This window comes from Lissotriton vulgaris, chromosome 9 (genome assembly GCF_964263255.1).
Source record: "Lissotriton vulgaris chromosome 9, aLisVul1.2, whole genome shotgun sequence".
Taxonomy (NCBI): domain Eukaryota; kingdom Metazoa; phylum Chordata; class Amphibia; order Caudata; family Salamandridae; genus Lissotriton; species Lissotriton vulgaris.
This window is the reverse complement of record NC_141697.1, coordinates 186,086,080-186,102,867: the sequence shown is the minus strand read 5'-3', so window position 1 is coordinate 186,102,867 and position 16,788 is coordinate 186,086,080. Positions and strand designations below refer to the sequence as shown.

The following is a 16,788-nucleotide window of genomic DNA, read 5'->3' as shown; positions in this document are numbered from 1 at the left end:
GAATCCAGTGAGGGTCCACGACTCCCTACTCAGGGCGGTCTGCAATGCTTACAAAATTAAATTATATGAACAGGTTAATAAAGTGTACGGAAATAAAGAAAATTTAAAAAATATACAATTTTTAAATCAAGTGTACAGCAATAAAGAAAACATTTTTAATTTAAAAACGTTCTGATACGTGAAGGAATTTGAATTTGTGTGTTAAGTTAGTATCCTCAGATTGAATCGTGGGAGCATTTGAAGTGCATCAAACCGAATATAATAAGGCTGAGGGGTGGCCTCAACTAATGTAAAAAAATTACGACCTTTCCATCAAAATTAAAATGTGCTTCTTTATTTGTTAATTAAATGCAATTTTCCCCATTTGCGTTTTCATGAATGCTTCTGTATTTATTTGTGTGCATTGTTTTGCAGTTCTATTCCTCTACTTTGCTTAGGCCTGTGTCCCCAGGTCCCAGTAATGACTTCGTGGTCAAGAATTCCTGTTATGATGAGTTGGGTGGGGTCCCCGGATTCCAGTGAAGATTAAGGGTGGAGGCTAAACGGATTCAAAAGGTTAAGAACCACTGGTCTAGTGTAGACGGTTTTATATTCGCCGGAGTAGCGTTTGTCTTTGGGGAGCCGAGGTGGTGTGGTGCCACCGCCGCCCTGGGCGCAGTGGCGCCCCTGCCGGGTGCTCGTGCATCAGCACCTTCAGGCTGCAGGTGAAGGGATGTGTGCCGAGCGGAGCTCGATCGCCTATTGGCTGGGGTGGCGCGTTGTTGCCTCCCGCGCGCCCGCTGATTGGCTGGGCACGTGCTGTGCGCCAAGGATGCCTTGCTTCCCCGGGTGCAGCTCGACGGCCAGTGACAGGCAGGGCTCTGTGGAGGAGCGAGAGCAGACTCCGGGGAGAGGCCAGCCTGAGTGAACCGGGCGAGGAACCGCTGCAGCCCGAGCACCAGACCAGAGACGGGTGTGTGCCGCCGAGCGGGCGCCAGGGGTGGGCGGTGTGTTTTAGGGTGTAGGTGGGTGAGCTGGAGTCTCGGGCTGAGGGGGTCCCCTTTAGTGTCCCAACAGCAGCGGCCGGGCGTGCGTGGTTGTGCTTGCGGCAGCAAGGCCCCCTGTGTGTTATTTGTGTACAACGCATACTATTACTAGTGCATCCTGCACGAGCGCCGCGTCAGCTGTGACCCCGCACTGTGCATGTGGACACTGTGAATGTCCCTGCGTGTGCGCTTCACTCGTGTCTTTCTATGCAGGCTGCCTTCTGCTGTGTGCATGCGTCTGCTGTACTCGCAGACTGTATGCGTGCCTATTTGTGACTATGCCCGCAGGCGTGCGTCATGGTTTGTATACTCTTTAAGTGTGTGTTCTCCAAATGAATGCATTTACTGTTGTAGGCGCAGTTTGTGTGTACATTCACTTCGTCATCTGCTATGTAGGTATACCTTATGCACGCTGTGTGCGTGAGCCTTCTGCGATTGCGGTACGTGCAGCCTCCTGTGTGTGTTTGCGCCGTCTGCTCTGTCTGCATACCACAAGCCTGATGTTTTGTACTGTGAGTTATCCGCAGACGTATGTCCCGAGTAGTATATAGGGTGATCTTATTGTGTTGTTTACACCCTCCGTGCGTGCTGTCTCTATAATCGGTGTGATCTATCTCTATGCACACCGTGCCTGTTCGTACACAGTACCCTGCTACGCATCCACACGTGCTGTGTGTGCTCCATGTGAGTTTGCACTGCACCCAGACTGCGGACACACTCCGTGAAAGCTCGATACCCTGCCTGCATATGTTCTAGGTATATATATTTCATTCCAGTACGCTTGTACGCAGCGCCAACATGTAGCCTCTCGTGTGCTTCTCCGCGCCGAGTCCTCGCAATCTTGTTACCAAGCGAGGACGTCGCTTTAAGGATGGGAGAGAGTGAAATCCTCCAATTTTCACCTATTTATTTGATATTTAATGTGGAGCACCTTTGCCAGCTAGTAGTATATTGGATAAACCTTTTGTAGCTGAATGTCGGTCATATGTAAAGTATTTCTGTACAGAAGACTGTCTTTTCATTCGACGCCTGCCGTAGTGTGTATCTGTACTGCGTGTCTCTGGTCAAACTCCACGTGTTAGGTGGTTTCAATAAAGCACATTTAAAATATAATGTTTAATCCGCATCAGTACATTGCATTTAAGTATACGGGGAAAGAGAGGTGGGCCTATCAAGGTGTCGCACGAGCTGAGGCACAAAGCTTAGGGATAACTAGACTGACGGCAACTGGTATAAGTAAATTCCCATAGCACCATAATGCCGGAGTCAGACGTAGCGCTTAAAATCCACATAAACATGACGGACCCTGACATCCAATTACCCCTTAAAATATTAGCATCTATGTATCGTAATGTCCTATTAAAAAGAGCAGCGGTCTGCCTTATTCTTCCGGATGTACTGTTAAATTGCGCATATTCAGCACTATGTGTCCGGACAGTCGGCTAAATATTATTTACTGCATTCTTCCGGATGCCCTCTTAAATAGTGTAGATTCAAAATTAGCTGCCTGTGTTATGTTAAATACCACAGATGCAATGAGTTGTTTATCTGGCCTGCCTGTTAAATACCGGTACATGCCATAGAGCATTATTTAACCGAATGGATGGCTAAACAGCAGGCTGTGCCCTAGTGATCAGGGTGTCATGTTAATTAGCACAAATTCATCCCTGATATTTGTGGCGCTATGTTAAATAACCCTGATTCTGCACGATTTATCCGCGTAATAATGTGCTTTAATGTATCACAGCTCTGTCTTTTCCCACTGCAAATAACAGGTTTTACTATTACCCAATGTAACAGTTTCCAAGACGTCCTGCTGAAGGCCACTAACCCTTCAGCCTGACCGTGCCCATGATGCTATACCAGCGTTGTCAGGGGGGCGGACGTATTTTTATAAAGAAATGCTGCAGACGCTCAGGGAGACATAGCATCACCATGTCTCCGATCACACTTCAAATATGATTACTGAATATTTCCCTTTGACCACAAACACTTCCTTTGAATATGTGCCTGGCCGCCTTGTCGCCACCAGAGCCAATAAATCTTCAATTTTGTTGAAGAATCTACATTGCTATGGATTTTTAATGTTATGGAAATATATATTTGTTTATATCCTTGCTTGCTGCACGGCGTGATCCTGGGCAAGTTACACCCGAGCTTGTCATCATAGTCATGTCGCACATGCCTTATACATAGTATTTGGATTAAAGAACCTTTCTTTCAGTAATATCGATCAGTCACCTGAAACGCCCTGCCTCCTTTCGTGGGGCCCATGCGTGGTTTAATTCCCCTATTTCCTTTACATCCATTCAATGATCTGACACTGTAAGCCATGTTGCCTGGGATATATTCCGACTTCCCAGTTTCACACCCTCGAGGCAGAGGAAGCACAGAAATATCCCGAGTACCCAGGCGCCCCCAAGCGTCGGTCGGGTTGGTACAGTCCTGCTGCAGGCGGCGAGGAGAGGCCGAGGTCTGGTGATGAATGTACCCTCCAGTGGAGGGGTGTTAGGATGAGGTGAGAGAGACGGGAAGCGCCTGACGCACCTGCCACGGGCCCAAGGTCTAGAGTGGAACTTTCAGAAAGTCGCTGCTGTCGGCCCCGCGCATTTTGTATTCTGGGACTTGTAGTTTTCATTTTAACATTGTAAGCATTGGGCACAAACTGTATCCCGTGAGCGTGAAGCTAAAAAGCCAGAACAGCCTGAAGGTAGCACAGACCTATCATGGGGCCAGCTGGCACGTGATGCAAGGGAGAATCAGTGGTGAAGTATTACTAACTTCGCCTTTTTGTTGTCACTTTGTGCTATGGCTATCATTTTTTTTAACTAACTCCGTATAATTGCCCATCCTTTTCAGTTTCGTTTACAGTCCAAAGTACAAACATCCACTTGTTGAAGATGTTTTTGGTAGAAAGTATTTGTAACTGGTGAATTGGAATTTTTATCACATGCTGCCCTAAAAATCGTGCAGAAGGTGCACGTTAGTGAGTGCCTGTATGGAGGCTGAGATGTCTTAGTACCTCGTGGCATTGAGAAACGTGTGCCATCTCTTTCAGAATCCTGAAACCAAGGCCCCGGCTGCACCACTCCAGGCGAGGGGTGTTCTCGGTATAAAGATGCCGCTTCTACACGTATCGAGAGGACGTGGGTGTGGGGGGGACGTATAGAGTTACTCTATGTGAAAATGTGTCGATTGGTCCAGGCGCTTTGACTTGATTTGGCAGTGATGGGATTGGAGCTGAATTCAGGGCGCGCGCTGCCTTCATCGGATGAGGTCGCTGCAGCCTTCAGGCCGGCTCCTGGGTGATGACGCGTCTGCTGGGCAGCGAAGTGCATATATGGCACTCTCGATCTTATTTACGTTTGTGTTCACCCGGGCTGATTCCCCACCCTCGGTTAGGCGTGGCGTGATGAAGACGGTGTGAGGAATGCTTTTAAAACCAGCGCCACTGCTTATCTACAACAATGGCTCGGGGCGTCCAGTCCTCCCCCACCCTCACCACCTCTCGTTGAATCCGCCCTTCCTAAGGAAGTTCAAGGCAATGGGCCCAATTCACAAAGATTTTGCTGTGACTTACTCTAGGTTTACTCTTGAAATTGACGAGTAAGTCAGTGGCGTAACTGGAATTGACGCCCCCCCCCCTTGCAGAATGTGATGATATGTATTGGCCCAGGTTTGAATGGGGGGCCTCTGAATGGATGGGGGAGTGGCCCGGTGCTGCAGGGGGCTACGTTACACCCCTGGAATAAGCCATGAGTACCACAAGTGTTGGTCACACCTACTCGTAGTCTTTGTGAACGTGGCTCTGTATGTGGATGCAGAATGAAGTACCTCCATTCCTTCTAAATTTAAAAAGCAAGAGTCTGCCACTGAGGATACCACCGGTAAATCGCGAAGGCTGTGCTCAAAGGACGTTTCTGGATACATCTGCCTGTGGATTCCTCACCTTCTGAATTACCCCCATGTGCCGCATTCTACGTATTTGGACTCTTTGTAATCGGAGTGTGTAGTAATAATACCCTGTCACGTTCATCTGTGCAGCCTTATTACAACAAGCGAGGAGATGCTTAGAAGGAATGTCCATTATGAACCAGATAAGGACGGCAAGGCAAGCTCTTGTTGCAACATACCCAGGGTCACTGGAATTATGCGATTTTTGCGTCTGTGGCCCTTTCCAAATGATTATGAATTCGCTGCATTTGCCACACAATCTCTCATCTGCTGCATAACCTGCAGGTTTTAACAAGAGCTTTCGTTTGTAGCTCCTACAGATTAAATGATACTGAAAAAGCTGCAATACCTGTTGCAGACCAGTAGAAGCCCGTTTGCAAACCCGGGCTGGCCACCTTTCTGTTGCTTAATGCACCATTTGGGTGTCTAACTGGTACTAATGACCTTTTCACAGACCGTGATAACCTGTGTAAAAATGACAAAATAATGAAGTAATGCTATCACAAAATTGTGCAGCATTAAGCTGCATAATTTGCCTTTTCTTGATGTACAATTTACTCCACAGTGCCGCATAATTTGGTCCTCCTCTGCCGCATAATTCCAGTGCCCCAACCACGACTGATAACGATGGAGATTTACATTAATTGCTTTTTGACTTGTTTTAGGCTCATCTATGGATTTCTGTGCTTTAATACGTTTACTTAGCAGTCTATTATTTTAATTGCGTTCGTGGAATTGTTTTGGTGTCTTTTTTTTTTAGGCTAACATCTTGAACCTTGAGCTAGTGAGGCTAAGGAGCTTTCACAGATGAGGTCCCCACACCGCCATCAGCGGTTCACAAGAAGCCACAGCTTGAAGGCACACATCCGGGATCTGCTCACTGCTGCCCTCCAGCACCTCCCATGGTGGGAGATGTTGGCCATACTTGCAGCCAGATCCAAGAGCCTTCTCGAGTGTGTCTATCTGGGCTGAAAAACCGCCGTGATTGGTACCCACGGCGCTTCCCACTTTATGCGACAGAAGTTGGATTTTCAATTATTTGCAATCACTTTGGAATCAAACATTGAGGCAACGTGTAGCTTGACTTGTGGTGTTTGCACAACAACAATCGACATGCTGAGTTCTGTCAGAGCTGATGAAAAGCAAACACTGACTCCAGAGGCAGGATCTTAAGTGTGTGAGAAGAGCTCTGCACTTCAAAAGCACTCTGCACTTGAAGTGCATTAAGCAGGGCCTTGCCTGGGCCCTGCCTGGGCCCAGCAGCGAGGCTCCGCATTTAAGCACACTTATAGAAACCCTTTTTACTTTTAATGTGCATCACAGGAAAAATGGTATTCTCAGTGGAGCAAAGAAAATGCATTATTGGATTTAATTAGATGTAACCTGAAGGCGTAGTTAAAACACACGAGTGAAAAAAAACCCACACAAAATAGTAAGAAAAGACATTGGAAAAGCAAAATATTAGCCTTCTGGTCTTGGAGCATTTTTTTAGACAGGTGATCTCTTGTGATCAGGCAAGATGCTGTCCCTCACAGTGGGAGAGGGCCAAAGGCTGAAGTGGGCAGACCCAAGTGCCCCAGGCTGTAGGCTGTCTTGGACGGAAGTAAAATGTATATAATATGTAGTGTATTTTGTAAAGCGCGCAACTGCCCCAACGGGGCGTCCCGGCGCTGTATAACGCTGTGGAACCCTTCCTGTCTCTCCCTGTGAGATGCCCCTCCTGGGCACCCCCAAGGTGAAGCCAGGCATCCCAGTGTTGTGGGGGCCGTTGTGGAGATTAAGCAAGCTATTGCCCAGAGTTGCAGCATTAAAAAAGCATTAATTGATGTGCCATAGGGTCGGTTTAGTCTACTTTAACAACACAATCTTGGAGTCCTGCCCTAGTGACAAGGGGCGCCGGCGACCACTGTTCGATTCCAGAGGTTCCCCGATTCTGAGACGTCTCAGCCAACACACTATTAATTTTCTACACTGCGCCACGAGGGTTCCAACTGCGACATAGGACTTTGGGAGCTATATCACTTTCAATGCTTGACAAAACAAACACACAGTGAAAAGTTATAGAAAGCCAGGGTCTAGCTGACTTAATCTTCCCTGAGATATGACCCGAAAAGATTGGAGTCAAAAGAGGAAAGGCGGGACAGCAAATGGAACGGGAGCTATTGGGTTCAATGCGCTGGAGCAGAAGTCAATTCATGTATGCAATGAAACCAAGCAGTTCATTCTGTAGTCCAGAATGAAGGTATTTCATGGTCTGTTTCAGATTCTGTAAGGCTTTGAGACCATGAGATGTCTCGGAAAAGCAGCTGATGTTCTACTGAGCACCTCAGGGCTCAAACTCTGGCTGGTGGCGCTACTGGGCCATGGCGAGAGGTGGTTTCCTCGGGATGCAGTTTAGTGGATTTCAGGTGGATGAAAGGCTGAGTTGGCGTTGCCTGGAATCCGTGCTATCTTACTAATGGAAGTGGAAGGATGTCAAAAACAGGACTCACCCCAAAGCTTGCCTGCTCCTCCACCCATGATTGGCCAAGTCATCTCCATGCAAGCGATGCACGGGTAGGCACTCCCCATGTCTTTCAATAGTAGTCTGAAAGAGTCGTATGTGGGATCAACATTCCTTGCTGCTCTAAGTTGGCTTGTTTGGTCATTCCCTGGCTAAGAGGCCCCACAGTGTCTGGGCCTGTACTCAACGATGGCAGCTGTGCACTTCAATAACACTATGCATAGCAGCACCTAGGCCTTACCTCATCAATTGAGGCTGCGCACTCGCTGCATAGTATATATAAGCGTACCTAGGCGTCTACTTGCTGATGAAGGCTAAAGGCAGAACAAATATCGCAAATCCAGCATACAACAATAACAGTAGTCCAATGATGCGTTTTGATCTTGGTTTAATGCCAATACAATGCCCAGCCAACACGTGTTTCGTCAGGGTGATGGACCCACAACTTCTTCAGGGCTAAGAGGGCTGAAAGGCAGGGAGGGATAATATCTCTCCACTGGTTGTACTTCCGTCCCGGCTGGAAGGGGTGAGTAACTCCAAAGAGTACAGTATCCAACAGTGTCCGAGGTTTCGGTCGGCGTACTCGCTGCTCCCCTTCTGATGTAAATACCCGTGCATTGTATGGTACATAGCTACACACTCTTGGATACTCTGCTCTTTGTAGTTACTCACCCCTACCAGCCGGGATGGAAGTACAACCAGTGGAGAGATATTATCCCCTCCCTGCCTTTCAGCCCTCTTAGCCCTGAAGTCGTAGGTCCATCACCCTGATGAAACACGTGTTGGCTGGGCATCATATTGGCATTAAACCAAGAACAAAACGCACCATTGGACTACTGTTATTGTTGTATGTTGGATTTGCAGAATTTGTTCTGGCTTTATTTTTCACGTATGCACAGGCAACCTGCACCTGTTGTTCTGAGGCCTGTGTCTACCTTTGGCGTTCAGGGTTATCCCCCTGCCTGTGGCACCGTTTCACACTGTCACTTTCTAAATACACTACGTATACTTGAGTAGGCGCCAATGCATAACGCATCAAGAGAAACCCATCTGATTATTTATTGCTGATGGAGGTCCTGTATTTCATTCACACTCTGTATAACCAATCCTAGGCTTCTGCTCACCAGTAGAGGGTCGTCACTTTAGCCACACTATGTATAGCTACGAATAGACCTCTGCTCATTGATGGAGGCTCTGCATTTTATGCACACTATGCATAACTACACCTGAGCCTCTCCTCAATGATGGTGGCTCTGCACTTCGTGTATTCTCTACATACCAAACCCTGTTTCTCTACTTATTGATAGATTGTCTTCACTTTATGCATACCATGCATAGCCACATCTATGCCTCTACTGGTTAAGGGAAGCTATGCACTGCGTGCGCACTGTTAATAGCTGCGCCTCGGCCTCCACTCTTCCATAGAGGTTCTGCATTAAATGTACTATCTGCATAGCCATGCCTAAACCTCTGCTTATCAAAGGAATGTACGTGCTTCATGCACACTCTGCTTAGTTGTGCCTGGAACTCTTCTCTTCGATGAAGGCTTTGCCCTGCACTCATACTTTGCATAGACTGCACTTCAAGAGCACTCTGGCCGTATCCGGGCCTCTCCAGGACAAAATGTAAATGTAAATGTATTTGTACTTATATAGCGCTCAGCTACCCACAGTGGGTTTCCCGGCGCTTGCTTAGGGAACCCGTCCTGGTATTCCCCTGTGAGATAACCCCGGCAGGGTATCCACAAGGTGAAAGCCAGGCATCCCGCCGCAAGGGGCCGTTGTGGAGATTAAGCAAGCTATTGCCCAGAGTCGCAGAGTGTGAACCCGTGAGTCGAGAAGGCACCGGAGCGAGAATTATCGAGTCCGTGGAATTTTGAGCCCAAGACCCGCCGAGGCGGGGAATTGAACCCTGATCCAGGGCCGATCTCAGCTTCCGGGTCTGCCGCCTCTAACCCCTGAGCCACACTTCTCCACAGCCGTTCCCTTTCATGAGAAATCTGTACAACTGTGCTTGAGTCTCTCTTCGTCGAGTCAGAATCTGCACTGAACGAGCTCTCTACACAACCAAGGCTGGACCTGTCTTCATCAAAGGAGGTCTGCGCTTCGTCAGCGCTCTGAATGCATTCGTTTGGAACCACCACTGGTGAGGGGGGCTCTTCAGTGTCTACACTCCACACGCATTCTACAAAGCATTGCCTCGCGCTCCCTGGGTACGAGCATCTGCGATTCACGAGCACTTTGTAGAGCATCTCCCCAGCTAGGAGTGCGCTGCACTTCCTGAGTGCTCTGCAGGGCCTGGCCAGGACCTCTTCACTGCTAAGACTAGTCAACACTCTACAGACACTCAACATGGCCTCATCTATCCTAAAACCTTTCATCAGGGCTGAGGACAGAAACCTGCAACGGAATCTCAAGCCTTTAGGCAAGAATTCTAGCTTCTAAATTACAGCCCCATCTCTCTATGGGGTACACCAGAAACTAATTTATCGATCATGGACCCTGAGTTCTTATCTTGACTTTCAGATTGACTAATAAAAGGGAGCCTTGCAATTCACTCTAGCATCCTATTCAACTCCCTAATCTACCCCAGGCTTGCTCTCTTAGAAATTTCTACCACCCCTCTTCCGCAACAAGCATTATATAGAAACTGGGCATTAATATGTATGTAAATGATCATGGAATTACCCAGGTAAGGGGCCCTATGTCGAGGTGCCACAGCACGGTGCTGCATTCTTATGACCCTATTGAGAAATTACTAATATGCTTGACGAAAGCAGAGCGAACAAAATGGAAGACAATGACAGCGGTACAAGGGTAACATTTACAGATGAGCAGTGCTGACCTCAATCATAGGTTCGCACTTACGAAAAGAGACGCAAACCACCAAAGAGAGAATTAAATCTATGGTAAAAAGTTCAGTATATAGGATTTTTACAGAGGTGGACGTGGTTGCTTTTGATTGATGCTAGCGTGTGGGAGTCTAAGCCCAGCAGTCTCCATGCCTGTGGGGTGGAGCCCCGAGTTGCCACAACAGTTCTTGCTCTCTTGATCTCAAGTGGATTAAACGGATGTGAAAACTCAAGCTTGAAGGGTAGGACGCCAGGCCATGCAAGTCATTCTCCGAAGAAAGATAACACTGAGCAGGTTAAACTTGATCTTGAGCTAACATCGTGTCCTCTTTGCTTCCCTGGTCGTGTTTGATCTGCCTTTTGTATCTAGTCCTGTGCTCTTATTGCTCTTCAGCTCTGTATCTTCACAGGCGAAAGCATGAGATCAGCCATGTTGGCCAATGGTCAAGATTTGTTTCAGAACTTGAGTGGCACGAAGAATACAAACATACCGAAGTACATGGCACTAAAGTGATTATGAAGAGCGTGTGATGATGCAAATTGCTTTTTATATTACAATGACAAATATGAAGAAACCCCAAAATGAGGATAATCACTGACAGCAACTTTTATCTCGGTTCCTACCTTTATTCTAGCCCTCACCACCGTCCTAAGCGAAAGCACATCTCTAAATCATATCTTTTTTAGCCAGCCCCCCTGATCACTTCTTTTGGCTTAACCATTAAATCCAGATCTACTGTGATTTTGCATAGGGATTCTGTCACCTTTGTGGCACAGCCCAGGTGCAAAATCAAATAATTTTGGCATTTACTAAGCCACTTTGTGTGGCTTGGCTTGGTTTAGTAAATAAAAAGTAATGCAAGGCAGCGTTATGCTCTGTGTTACGTTACGTCCGGTAGGCATTTCATGGGAGGAGCATGGACATTCTCAAGCAACCACCTATTTATTATGATGCAAACACAGATTTACAAAGACTTGTAAACCTGGGCTTGTGGCAAAATGGTGTGACTACCTGACAGAGGCGTAACGAGAAGAAATATCTTTATTTCTCCTCGTTATTACTGCCTTGTTACATTGTGCAGCACACATAGAAAGAGGAAAATGCCTCTGAGGGTTTTTTTGTGCAGGAAGGTTTGCCTTCCTGCACAAAAATGAAAATTTGTAAATTTGTAAATACAGAGCATTCCAGCTCTCTCCCTGTCGCACAACGTGGTGCAGCAAGTTCCTCTGCTGCGCCACGTTGCGTGAAATAATAGATGTGCCCCCTAGTTAACAATAATGACGTATTTTTTTGCAGTTTGCCATTTCTAAGCATTGTCAATTACAGGTATTATGTAGCTGTCAAGATGGCTCACCGATAGCTGTTCCCATCTGTTGTGACATGCACGGCATAAGTTGAAATCTGTCAAGGCCACGCAGCCTTCCATCCATCTGAGGGCGGTAAATGAGTACCATTAAATACTTAATTAACACCTTTATTGAGATATCTTAGGAGCAGTAGACGAGTGATACGAGACACTGTTAACATATCACCTAATTTAATGCCATTCCACAGCAGGGAGTTGTGATAATCTAATTATAAAATGTTTAGAGAGCCTAAATACCATTGTGGTGTAACTTGTTTATAAGTGGGGTGGGTTCTTTTTGCTGATGAGAACAGAAGAAGAAAGATTGCACCAGAAAACTGATATCCAAATAGCAAGTTATTCAAAATTCAGAACAACTTTCTTTGTTTTATTGGATGTTGCCAGGGAGCTACGTATGATTCCATTGCCTTATCTGTACTCCGCTACAACTCTACTGCCAACTTATCACAACTGGAGAAAGTTATTTGCATATTCTTGGACTTACTATGCATTGCTACTTTCTCTTTTCCATTGTGATATTGTCACTAGATAGGTTTACCAGTAGCTGGAAGACCAGCGGGTATAACCAGCTGCCATTTTTAGCCACTGTAGACGAGCAGTTGGAGATAAATACCTCTTGCTGGAGACTGGAAGAAGTTTAGCTATTATTCTTAAATGTTTGCTTAGATAGGTCCCTGGGCTCACCTTCTAAACTACCTTCAGTCCAGTATGGTTGTTCAATTTAAAGATTGATATATTACAACAAAATATTTTCAATAAAGTATTTTTTTTCTGCGAAGGCTTGGGTTGGGCAGATTGTTCCCTAGTAAATACAGATGACACCACAAGCATGCCTTGATGCAAGGATCAAAGAAATAGCATTGCCTTTATGAAAAGCTGTGGCCTGGAGACATCTTGTAAGAGTGACCATGCTGTAGAGACAATCCTTTACAAAGGCTCTTAACATACTCTTTCCCCAGATTTAGACAAGAACTGTTCAATATACTTGTCTGGCTTCATAAATATGTTTTACCAAATTAATTCTGAGGTGCAATTATCATGAAAAGATCAAGCTCAGAGACCAACATTATTTTGGGGCATAAATTGATTTTAACATTAGACAGTGTCTTTAGGATAGGCGATGAGGACCGATGGCTAACCATGCCAGCCACATAGAGAGACATCATTCTTTCCTCTGACTTCCATTTTTCTAATTATCAATCACGTTTCCTTACGTAGCTACAGAACTCGGGTACTACACAGACCTCTGATGCGTCACTAATGCAGTGCTCCGCCTGAGCCGGGGCCTGGCAATTCAGAAAGGGGTAACTATCAGGCCCTCAAGTATTTTTCTCCTTTCCCCAACCATGCTTGGGCACCAGGCTTAATGCCTTGCTTGAATCATGTTGACCTGCCCTGAATGCCTGCTTGAAAAGCCTCCCAATTTTCAATAGTTCCAACCTGTATTCCTCATGAGTTGAGCTACAATGTCATCAACCGTGGGGCTGTCAACCAACTGTCTTACTAGACACCCGAGGGCCTTCACCATCAGACCAGCGGAAGTGAGGGAGGCCAGCGGTGGGACTGGCCCCAGGAGGAGACTAAAGGGTTTCCTCTCAAGCTCCTAAGCCCGCCTCTGGCCATGCCCCTGTGTGCAGTGCTGGACAGGTCTATGCCTGCCAGTGTCCCTACCAGCCTGCCACTCTGCCCTGACTACCACGCGTAACGAGTGAAGGTGTGAGACGCCCTAGGGGGTGAGTCATGCCCAGGTGCGAAGCCATTTTAATCTTCTGCTTGTACTACCAGGGTCTTCGCTGGAGGGGGTCTGTAGCTTCTTTCTGCTGCACAAATCTGTGTCTGCTGGTGGTGGTGCCAGCCCGTCAGTTTTCAGGGGTAATGTATAGAATAATAGATGGGCGGCCTTCAGTGTGAGGGGTCTTCTTCACCGAGGGGTTCTGAGCGGCCTTATAGGCGACGAGGGTGAAGCTGGAGTTGTGTACGTCACTCAGGGCCCCGGGGTGGAAACATCTTGCTAACTGAATGCCGCTCATCTATAAATTTATGTTCTGTATACTTCAAATGCCCTTTCACAAACACGAACTGCTTCCAGTTTGTCCTTTTTTTATGGCTGAAAATAGGAGCATTTGAAAAACATTGTTTCTTAAAAGAAGGACCGTCTTCTTTTTATATACGTCCTTATAAGCTTCTCTAGTGCCGTTTCTTCTGGTGCGTTCTTTTAATTATAGGTTGCAGTTTTGCAAACTAGAAAATCGGCGCCCTTTCAATTTGTACCCTTTCCGACTAAAATGCACTCTCTTATTTAATGCATTTCCTCTTGTTTAACCTCTCGCCTGAGGCAGAGCTGGGCACACTGAAACAGTCAGGGGCTGTCAAATCTTTCACAGTTTCTCTCTTTTTGAATGCATCTAGGGAAGCAGGAAACCTGAGCCTTGTTTGTGGTGTCTTTCTGCTTTGAACTCGTCCTGTTGAGGCCCCGCCATGCACTGTGAAGTGCGTCCCTTTCATCTTGCAGTCTTGTCTCTTGGAAGCGTCAAGGACCAATTCTTCACGCTTGTTTCGGTTCAAACAGTGTTGTTTTAGTTAGAAGTTCAACGAGGCCGATGTTTCCGTGGAAATGCGACTGTTGTGTTACGTGTAGTGGCGGCCGACAGTCCTGTGAGTGACACAGTGGAACTGGAGGATGTCACAGTGTTTATGAGTTTTTTTAACCACAGCTGTGACGCACTTCCAGTGGGATTTCGCTTTTAGAAAACCGTGTTCACAATAGTGAAAGGGTCTTAGAAGTATGTAAAACAGATTGTTAGGGAATTCCTGTGTTAATGCGCTTGGAAGGTCAACCAGGTTCATGTTTTGTGAGGACTGGTGAGAGTTTAACCAGCATAAAGTAGCCTTTCCACTTGTAATTTGTATCACGTGTACAGTATGAGGGTGTCTGAGAGTATAATAAAGCATAACCCGTTGATGTTCAAAAAGAAGACGGAGAGATGCCTATCTAGTGGCTGAACTGAACAACTTAAAAGTAGAAAAGGTGAGATCAAGCGAGGCTTCCTCCATTAACCAAATTGTTTGATCCTTGGCAAATATTGTATTTCACTGGGGCTCCTTTTCTTCGTTGCAACAGTACAAACCATCCACACATGAGATCAGGATGTGTGTTGTACAAGAAACACTTGTATTTGATTTAATAGACTATAATGGCGCTTTATCTAGTAAGAATCTAGGTCACTCATGGGTGACAGATGACAATGTCACAGAACTCTAATTCACATATCTTTCAGGGACCATGCCCTTAGTTATAGGGGCCACCGCCTCGCCTCATGTAAAGGGATCTAAGTGACAGAGCCTTCGGCATCACCCCCTTGTGCCCCCACCCTTTTCATCCCACTTTTTGGACTGCACTCATGAAAATGGGAGAAGACAGAGTCAGAATCCCTGTCCCTTGTTTCTCATTGCTCGACCTGATAGTGGCACGCTTCTTGTGCTTTCGAGTCACAGACCTTCTGACTCAGCACTCAAAGTTTGGAGAGGCAAAGCAGGGAAATGAAAGGATTCCCAAAAGGTCCTCTCTCCCCTCCCTTCACATGGTTCCAGTTTGGTGTCCATGCAGCAGCCATAGAAAATAGCTAGAGATTCTTAAAGCAGGGCATGGGAACAGGGATTGAGGCTGGAACAGTTTTTTCATGTTGCCTCCAGCAGTATAACAGGGATTATTTTCAACATAATTCTTCCAGGACCCCATGCAGGACAGCAAAACCCACTGATCTAATGATTTTTTAGCTAGTCAGGTCTCTTTCCTGCTTCTGAACTCCACCCCTTGTGACCAAATCCAGTCCAGTTTACTACTGACCTATCCCAGCACACTTTGCTGTCACCTCAATATGATATTCATTCGGAAAGGGAGCCAGAGTCTAGGAGAGCCCGAGTGCTAACTGTTCCAAGGTGAGAGATGGACCATTCGCGTCCAGCTGGCCGGCAAGCCTATGCAAACTTCTATCAGAGAGCCATTAGATCAAAATCCTTTCGGCAGAAAACAGAAGGAAATCTCCCCAGAGGATCATTTCTATGAGTGCACTGATTCTCTATAGTCTGGGAGGCAAGAATATTGCTTTCATTCACCCTGGTTTGAAGCATTACAACCTTTGTGGCCCTCGCCCCAGGCCTTGCAACACAGGAGGAGCCAGGCCCGACCTCTTCCAATCTTTGCACTTTGACATCACCCACTCCTGAACATCTGAGGATAATCTCCTGGAACATCGCGGGACTAGCAAACAAACTGGAAGAGCCGACCTGGGAAAACTATATAGAAACTGGCGACATATGCATGTTCCAGGAAACCTGGGCTAGAGAGGACTTTGGACACCAAGGCTACACATCATTTTTCATCCCAGCCAGGTGGGAAGGTAAAGGCCGCCCCTCAGGGGGCCTTGTGATATGGGTTGCTGCTCACCTGGGCTGTATGGCATCACGGCTCCCATGCAACTCCGATGACATCCTGGTGGTCTCATTAACATGGCCAAATAAAGCAAACCTCTTGCTGGTTAACATCTATTCACGGCCGATGGGAAAGGCAAAAGAATCACCGACTTTTAATGAACTCTCGAACTTTTTATCTGAACTGTCGACTGATTCATACTATGTGGTGGGTGGGGATTTTAATTCTCACTTTGAGCCACTCCCCGGCCTTCAAGAAGGGTTTTTATCAGATGAAGAAGCCAGGTGGGCAGTACCAGGGGTTGATGTTCCATCGCCGAAGGCCTGGACCCCACTGGCGCTGCAAATCACTGCCCTTACCCTAAGGTACGGGCTTAGAGCGTGTAATGGGAGAGTCAACTTGGACAAACCAGGCAAAAATACATACAACCGCCGGGGAAGAGAGTCACACTTGGACTATGTTCTGGTCCAACTAGCGAGGTGGTCTACTATACAAGATTTTAGGGTAATAGACAGGCTGGACAGTGATCACAATGCCCTTGAGCTAGACCTTGTTCATCCAGCGCCCCAGGGCTTAGCGACCCAGGAAGAAGGTAACCACCCCATGCTTCTCATAGATAACAGCAGGAGAAGACTCAGGTGGGAGCAAATGGTCAC

The 16,788-nt window shown here is 46.7% G+C and overlaps 1 protein-coding gene across 1 annotated transcript in view; it reads left to right on the top strand.

Moving 5' to 3' along the window:
* The first annotated feature begins 818 nt into the window (after positions 1-818).
* The window catches only part of CDKL1 (cyclin dependent kinase like 1), a 362,886-nt gene continuing 346,916 nt past the window's right edge, over positions 819-16,788 (top strand). The window contains exon 1 of the mRNA XM_086937298.1: positions 819-952. The gene's annotated coding sequence lies outside the window, so the exon portion shown is untranslated. The remainder of the gene's footprint in view (positions 953-16,788) is intronic.